The sequence below is a fragment of the Mus pahari genome, chromosome 22 (genome assembly GCF_900095145.1).
Source record: "Mus pahari chromosome 22, PAHARI_EIJ_v1.1, whole genome shotgun sequence".
Taxonomy (NCBI): Eukaryota; Metazoa; Chordata; class Mammalia; order Rodentia; family Muridae; genus Mus; species Mus pahari.
The window spans coordinates 33484016-33493410 of record NC_034611.1 but is presented as its reverse complement, the minus strand read 5'-3'; positions in this window follow the sequence as shown (position 1 = coordinate 33493410).

Sequence of the window (9395 nt, the reverse complement as noted above, 5' to 3'; positions counted from 1 at the left end):
GCACAGGATCTACAATGTAGGAGTTAGGGAAAGGACTGAAGGAGCTGGAGGGCTTTGCAATACCATAGGAAGAACATCAATATCAACCAACCAGACACACCAGAGCTCCCAGGGACTAACCAACCAACCAAAGAGTACACATGGAGCAACCCATGGCCCCAGTCACATGTGTAGCAGAGGATGTCCTTGTCAGGCGTCAATGGGAGGTGAGGCCTTTGGTCCTCTGAAGGCTTCATACCCCAGTGTAGGGGAACGCCAGGGAAGGGAGGCAAGAACGCGTGGGTGGGTTGGTGGGTGAGAGAGTGCCCTCATAAAAGCAAGTGGAAGGGGCATGGGATAGGGGGTTTCTGGAGGGGAAACTGGGAAAGGGGAAAACACTTGAAAGGTAAATAAATAAAATATTCCATAACAATAAATTAAAAATATATTTGAAGAAAATATTTTCATTAGCATTGTCTCCCTACCCCAATTCTGGCTTCATTTTCTCTCTTTCTTTCTTTCTTTTTTTTTTTTTTTTTTTTTGGTTCTACTGACATTTTACAGCCTTGGCCCTTATATCAAAGTAACACTTATCAGTTTCAGAACTTAATGATGCTTGAATAAAGCCTCTATATAAGAATATCTGTGGCCATCATTTTACACTGATGCAAATGAACCGAAGTTAATCGAATCGAATTGCTGAAATCAATATAAAGCAAAATTTAAAATGTTGAACATAGACTTCTTTTCAGTATGATAGTGTCTTGGAACAGTGCAACTTGTGGTCATGTAAAGGGAATTTTAGTGCTTATGAGAAAACTTTTAGAAAGAAGATAAGAGTTTTGTGACCTCAGTTGCTTCAAAAACACAAAACTGTTCTTCGAATGGTCTTTCATTTTCCTCCCAGGTATGGTACATAGGAGTAATAATACTGTGTATTATTTCTTCAAACTGGCTATTATCATTTGTTTATATGCCTCTATGGAAAACGTGTTTTTGTTACATGCAATGTCTCTTTGTGGTTATATGCAGCTTGAATTCATGAGACCTTTTCTCAGGATATCTTTCTTAATCCTCGGAGTATTAATAATCTAATACTCTGAATAAAGTTGGCTATTTCAAGGAACTTTTGTTCACCTCAATTTTAGGCTCCATTCTCTCAGGTCCAGCTGATTTAAGACCAGTAAACATTAGTAAGATTAAGTTTCAAATAAAAAATAATAAAAGCAGATCATATTTTTGATTTATTATCGTAGACTACAGAAACATTTTACTTCAGACTAAATATACTTATATTTAATAGCAAAATGAATTTTTAAACATGCATACTAAAACCTAAGATATGACTTCCCATAAAAAATTTAATAGCAGTATCATCAAGCTGTTTTAAGAAATTATACAAATAGTATTCATTATTCTAGAACTATAAAATGACAGGGTTTGTTCATAATTTCAAAATTCAGATAACTTTTCTAAATTTAGAAATCCTTTCTTATTTAAGAATGCTTTCTTTCCTGTATTCCTCTTTCAACCCTTGCCACAAATTGCTAGTCTCTTGTGATCTACTAAATGCCTTGAATCAAGTGAATTCAAAGATTCATCTTCAAGATGGAGGAAATGCTCCCATTAGATGTGGTCCAAAGGCTGTTATGAGAGTAAACCATCCCCCCCACCCCATTAAATGTCCTCTGCATCTATTACAATACCTTCAAAAGGTTTTCCATCATTTCATTTTCCTCCTCATTACTTTTTGATAATTTTCCATCTATCTTTAAATGAAATCAAACTCTTCCCCAAAGAGTTTGGCAAGCCTAACTCACATCCGAGGGCAGGGCTACTACAGTCTCCTGCCTTCACTGAGGATAAGGAGTAGCTCTGGAGAAGCAGAATTATAAGGATGATGTTTCTCTACTAACCTTGGTGATATTTGGAGCTGATTCTCTGACTGGGTAGATCCTCCCGTCATTCCCTAAAGACTCTGCAGGTACCATCGAGAGCACTAAAAGTCCACACAGTGAACTATTTAAGGAACTTATCAAAGATTCAACTTAGAATCATTTACTGCCTCTAGGTCATCTTTTGTGAGGTGTAGGGAATTCGATGAGTCTATAAATCCTTTGAACATTTGTGAAAAAATAACAATGTTGATTGGTTTCTTTTAATATCTTTGAACAAAGTTGAATCTCTAGAGAGATTACAGGAAGCAGTTCCACCATTAAAGACTTGGATAATTCAAGATGGTGGCCTTCACTATAGGTGCCTTTAACTCCTATTTGGTCTGTGTAGAAGACACAGGGAGCTTGACAAACTAACATTTGACTACAGGAAATTTAGTGAAGTAATGACTGATTTTAGTTGATATACCAGATGTGGTGTCCTTAATTTGTCAGATTAACACATTATTTGGAACATGGAACATACTGCTATTTACCTAACAAATGTTCTTTTCTCCATACTTTTCCAGAAGGAAGAACAAGAAATCATTTTACTTAAATTGGAAGGTCAGCTGTACATCTTTACAGTACACCTCAAGGATATCTTACTATAAAGCCCTGTGTCATAACTTAGACTAAAATGGATCTTTATTGCTTTCCTCTCTCACAAGGTATTGTATGGTGCGCACTCCACCTCATTGATAAATTACATTGACTGGCCAGGTGAGTAGGAAATAGAAGATGTTTACTTGCTGATAAAGCATATTCTCATTAGAGTATGGGAAACAAATAGAACCAAACTCAAAGACCTTCTTCAGGCAGGTTTCTATGTGTCTCAAAGTATGGGACACGCAAAGATGTTCCCTCTATGGTGAAAGAAAAGTTGCTGCACCTGGCCACTCCTACTACTATGAAATTAGCACAATGTCCATATTTACATTTTGGAGGTATCATATTGCTCACTTGGGTATGTTATCCAAACCTATATACCCTGTGAGTCAGAAAGCTGTTAGTTTTGAGTAGGGTCTTGAACAGGACAAGACTCTTGAATAGGTCCATGCTGCTGTACAGGCTTCTCTACCACCTAGACTACATAGTCCAGTAGACCCTATGATACTTGAAGTGTTGGTGGTAGACAAGAATGCTGTCTGGCATATTTTCCATGCCCGACAAATGAATCATAGTAAAAACCCTTGGTATTATATGGCAAAGCCTATCATCTCAGAGAACTGTTCTCCTTTTGAGATAGCTGTTGGCCATCTATAGTTCTTTAGTGCAAAGTGAACATTTGAGAATGTACCAACAATATACCATTTGACCAGAGTGGCTCATTATAATCCAAGTCTTTGTTTTATAATTCACCCAGGCAAATTTTGATGTACAGAACAGCAAACAATCTATCATCAAGTGAAAGTGGTACATATGCAATTGGTCTGAGTAGGTCCTGAGGGCACAAGCAAGTTACATTAGGAAGTTGCCCGTATTCTTTTCATTCCCACACACATTAAAATCTCTTCTGTTTCCAAGCATCTGCATCTATTGCCTTATGGCATGCCTCCTCTGATGGATTGAATGAGGAAGAGAAAATGAAGATCAAGTTTATAGCTTCTTCTTTGTGCTGTGCAGACTCCACAGAGAGAGTGGACAGCTAAAGTATTTTAACTGACACAACTGTGAAGGATACTGGGGAGTCAAATTCACAACAGGGAGGATTTCAGGCAGTGCTTATAGTAGTAAATTTTGATTAGAAGGAAAAATGGCCACATTTACCGTTGTTTATGGGCTCATAGGTTATATGCAGTGGTTTGGATGGATGATCATGCATTCAGAAGTAGTGTGATTATAAAGTTGGTAAGAAATACATCTGGAGAAGGAGTGTGTGTCTAGATCTCTCAGAATGGGCACAATTCTTGAAGATAATTCTATTTAATGTAATTTCACATCAAAAAGCAACTTTAGAAGAGGAAGAGTTTAATAATCAGTAGATAAGATGAACCATTATCTGAACAGTCATCTTCTTTCTCCAGCTATACCTGTCATTGCCCAGTGGCCCATAAATATGGAGGATATGCCAATTTCTCTATAGCTGACTTGGGTATGGCTTCATCTAAAAGCCAGTGTTCCAGCAGCAGATGGAACTTAAGCACTGAACTGTTCATATTTCTCTTTTCCTCATGGTAACCAACCATGACCTGTAACTAGTTGATTTCATTGAATCCATTTAATTGTGGAGGGAACAGGACTTTGTTCTTACTGGAATAGATACTTATTTAGGTTCTACAGTTAAATTTCCCTAATATATTTTTCTGACAATAATTACCATTAAAGAATGTCTTATCCACCCTTGTGGCACACAGAATTACTTCTAACCAATGAAAGCAAATAAGGAAAATCAGGAGTGGCTCATGCTTATGTAATCTACTTGTTGTATCATGTGCTGTAGCATCTTGAAACAGCTAGTTTGATAGAATGATAGAATAGCCTTTTTAAAGAAATGGCTAAAGCACCTGATTGGGCATGGTTCTCTAGAAAGGTGTATATTCTTTGAATCAGTGTCCTTTTTCCAAAAGGCAGGATTCTCTAGTCCAGAAACCAAGGAGTGGGAATTGGATAGTACAACTCATTATTACCTGTTGTTAGCACCAGGATACTCTGAGTCCTGGCCTGACCATGTGAGCCTTGACCTGTGTTGCCAGGACAATGATCTTCTATCCCACAATCCACTTGGCTCAGTTCCCACCCTCACTGGTATAATGTCATTTTCTGTATAAAATAGAAAGCCACCCCCTTCTCGCTCTCTTCTCTTTATCCTCTTTCTTCTCTGCCCCCTCTTTCTCTCTCCTCTTCTCTACCCTTCTACCCACTTCACAGTTCACCCCCCCATTCCTGCATAATAAACCTCTCTCACGTGAAACACCTTGGCCTGGTCTGCTGCTTGGTTTATCCACTCAAAATATAAAATTGGTGCTGAAACCCGGGAATAAATTGAGCGGAAAAGCTAGCAGCCACCAGTGCCCAGTATGCCCAAGGGGTACCCCAGCAGATGCAGTGGCGGGTACTGAACACAGCATCCACAGTAAGATTCCCACTGCCTTGCTGTGTGCTCTGTCTGAGCACAGTGGCTCAGCTCCAGTGGCTTGACTCCAGCACCTCAGCTCGAAACTTCCCCTTCCCCTCTCCAAGCCAGAACTCTTGGAGTCCTCACCTCCTGCTGGGTTTTTTAATTCCAGTCAAAGGGATCAACAACTATTAAGCCTTTGTTCCCATTTGTCCCAAAGTGGTTGCCTGAGAAACAAACTACTGGGGCTCATGCAAAGGCCAGAGAGGGGATGGGGGGTAAGAGCGTGACTGCCCACCATTTCCACCATGTAACCCACTGCCATTTCTACCACATGACCCACCGTTGTCCCTGGGCACAGCCCATGTGCCTTATAGGCCGGGCTTCCACGCTCCCATTTTACAGTCACTAAAAACTCTCATGCAGACACTGGCACACTATTGGCAGGGCCTGTCAGTGGGGAGTAGCCTCCAGTTCACTGAGCAAAGCCCGGCCAGGTCAGCCCAAGAACTAGGGATCTAGACCCAGCCAACGTAGCAGAGATACCACCCATGATCTTGCTCTCTCAGAAGCTTCTCTTTCCATACAGGCCCCCAGCGGGTTGGGTCCCCAGTGGGTTGGCTGAAATCCCTGGCCAGGGTGGAACACTTCCCACAGTAAGTCCAGGACTTACTGGGTAACCACTAGAGGTCTTTGTGACAACTTGGGCACTCTAGCCTGGCTGATTTCCTTTTTGGTTTCTGAGTTGTTTTCTGGGACACTGGTAAGAACACCAGGAACCTCCAGAGCATGGGCAACCACGTGTCCTCAGATGTACCTCCAGATACACCTCTGGGATGTCTCCTAGCCTTAAAGTTCATGCCTCCTTTAAAGGCATCAAAATTGATATTCCTTTGCAAAAAGGTCTAGAATACAGTTGCTTTAAGGATCTTAATACATACTGCCAGCAAGCCGGTAAATGGGAAGAGGTTACCTGTGCAAAATCTTTCATCTGTCTTCGTTCCAATCCTCCTATTTGTTCTTCCTGCTCTCCAACTCAACTCCTGTTAGCCAAGAACCCTGCCCAACTCCCACTGGATGATACTACGGTACTGGACCCAACTAATGAACCACCTCCTTTCCACAGTAGGCATGCTTCTGTGCCCTTTAGAACCCAAACTGCTACCTTGGCTTCCCCCCACTGAGACTCCCCAGGACCTGTCACCCCCAGCTCTCCTTCTCCTTCTGCACTGACTGCAGGTTCCTCCAAACATTCTGCCTTGGCACCTACTTTCATACCACCTATCACTCACTTTAAGGCCACGACCAAAACTCCAAGCTCTCCACACCTAGAAGAACCTAACCCAGCGACTGTCCTTCCCTTAAGGGAGGTTGCAGGGGTAGATGGTCTGGTCAGAGTGCACGGCCCCTTCTCACTGAGTGAACTCTCTCAGATAGAGAAGAGATTGGGCTCCTATACTTCTAATCCCTCTGCCTTTATCAAAGAATTCCAGTATATCACTCAGTCATACAGCTTGACTTTTCATGATATACATATGATACTTACTAACAATTTGCTTCTTGAGGAATGCAAGCAAGTTTGGGAATAAGTGAGAGTGCATGCAGATGAGATTCACCAAACAGATAGAGCACATCCAATCAGAGTGGAAACAGTGCATGACCTGGATCCTCAATGGAATTATAATTCCACAGGTGGTACTCTAGCCAGGGACAGGTTTGCTACATGTCTTTTGGTGGGTCTGAGAAAAGCAGCCTTAAAGCTGGTAAATTTTGAAAAACTTCAAGAGGTTATTCAAGATAAACAGGAAAATCCATCTCAGTTTTTAGAACGCCTTAAAAGTGCTTTATTGCAGTATACCAATGTGGACCCTGAGAACACAGAGGGTAAACAGCTCTTAATGACTCACTTCTTTTCTCAGAGTTACCCCAACATAAAGGCTAAACTTAAAAACGTCTGACTCCACAGGCAGAAGTCCTGGCGCTGGCCTTCAAAGTGTACCATGGGAGAGATGAGAGGGTTTGCAAGCAGAAGAAGTACAATATGCTGGCAAAGGCTATCTGACCAGCCCTAGCTGCCACCCCAAACTCATGGTCCTCTACCCAGAGACCACCTGGCACCTGTTACAGGTGCGGTCGACAGGGTCACTGGGCCAAAGCCTGCCCTAATTCTCGCAAGCCAAGGGGGCCATGCCCTAGGTGCCATCAAGAGGGATATTGGGCTGTTGATTGCCCCCATGTTAGGCAAAACAGGGGAACATCACTCCCAGATAACCCTCCAACCGATCTACTAGGCTTGGCTATGGCTGACTGACAAGGCCCAGGCTCCTTTGACCCTACCACTGCCATCACGAACAGAGAGCTTAGGATAGACATCATGGTCTGTGGGCAGCCCATCTCTTTCCTCTTGGACACTGGAGCACTTACTCGGTTCTAACAGAGTTTTGGGGGCCCACATCTCCCTCTCGTTTTCCTATTGTCAGGGTAGGAGGACAACCTTATTTACCACATCAGACCCCACCACTTAATTACATTTTTAGGGGTGTACCTCTCACTCATTCCTTTTTGGTAATGCCCACATGTCCTGTCTCCTTAACAGGAAGAGACCTCCTATCTAGGCTGGGAGCCTCTATCTCTTTTGCTCCCCACATTTGCCTGAACTCAAGCTCACCAGCGGTTCCTCTGCTCCTCCTTTTAGCCAGCCAACCTACTAACAATACCATGTCATTCCCTTTATCAGACTCAAAGGTAGACCCCCGAGTCTGGGACATCCAGAACCCCTCTGTTGCTAAACACCATTTGCCTGTTGTCATCCAATTGTTGGACCCTACCAGGTATATTACCACTGCTTGTGGACGTTGTACATCGTGGTGCGGAGCCTAGTGCGCACCACGATGTACAACGTCCACAAGCAGTGTCTCTTCCTAAATCTAAGATCATACTTTATGTAGATGATGTCCTTCTCTGTAGCCCCTCTTTANAAATCAGCCAGACTGACACCGTGGCTCTTCTGAATTTCCTTACTAATCATGGCTACAAGGTCTCACCCTCTAAAGTCCAACTNTCCACTCCTCAGGTTACCTATTTGGGACTAACAATCACCCCAACCCATAAGGCTATTACATTAGACAAAGAATCTGATTCAGTCTCTCTAACTGTTCTGTCGACAAAAGAAGAAATTTGGTCATTCTTATGAATAGCCAGTTTTTTACGTTCGTGGGTCCCTTCCTTTTCCCTTCTTTCTCACCCTCTGTATGAAGCAGAGTCAGGCCCTTCCCATGAACCTCTTTTAAAACCAATTACCAAGCCCTTTCAAAGGCTCCAACAGGCCCTCCTTAGGGCCCCGGCTTTACATCTTCCTGACCTGACTCATCCTTTTTTCCCTCTATGTAACAAAAAGGGAGGGATTTGCCCTTGGAGCCATGGGCCACCAAATAGGTGCACCTGTGGCATACCTATCAAAGAAACTAGACCTATCTATTCAGGGATGGGTACCCTGTATTCACACCTTAGCAGCAGCCAAATTCCTTATTCGAGAGTCAAAGAAACTAACCTTTGGATCACCTATAACTGTCTTCTCTTCTGATAACCTATCACAGCTCCTAACATATAAAGGATTACAGACTCTACCTCCCTCTAGAGTTCTCTCTCCAGGTGGCTCTAATAGAAGACCCCATGCTCACCTTCCAATCGTGTCCACCTATCAATATTTCTAACCTTCTTCCTAAACCAAGTACAAATCACTCCCTATCTCACTCCTGCATTGAAACTCTAGAAGAATTATTACCTCATCCTTTACACATACAGGAGGGCACATTACCCAAGCCACATATACTTGGTATACGGATGGCAGCTCCTTCCTACATGAAGGAGCCAGAAGGGCTGGCTATGCCATTGTTTCAGACACTGAGGTAATGGAGGCACAGGCCCTTCCGGCCCATACCATTAACCAGCAAGCCGAACTAATAGCCCTCACCCATGCTTCCCAACTGGCAGAGGGACAATCCCTAAATGTCTACACGGACTGCAAGTATGCTTTCCACATCCTCCTGTTCCATGCTGCCATCTGGAAGGAACGTGGACTGCTTACCACAAGGGAGGATCAGTAACTAACACAAGCCAGATCATGGCTATGCTAGAGGCCTCCTACCTCCCCGTAACCATTGGGATCATCCATTGCAGGTCCCACCAGACAGATGATTCTATTGTCTCTAAGGGAACAATCAAGCTGATGAGGCAGTCAGAACTGCAGCCCTCAGAGGCCTAGACTTCTCCTATCCTCCCCAGGACATGCTTACACTGCAGCCAAAGTCTCCACCCTCACCCTTTGATATCCATCAAACTCTGTCATACCTTCACCAACTCTTTCATCCTAATAGCCAAGCACTATCTTCCTTTGTTAAAACTCACCTAGAGCTCACGCCTGA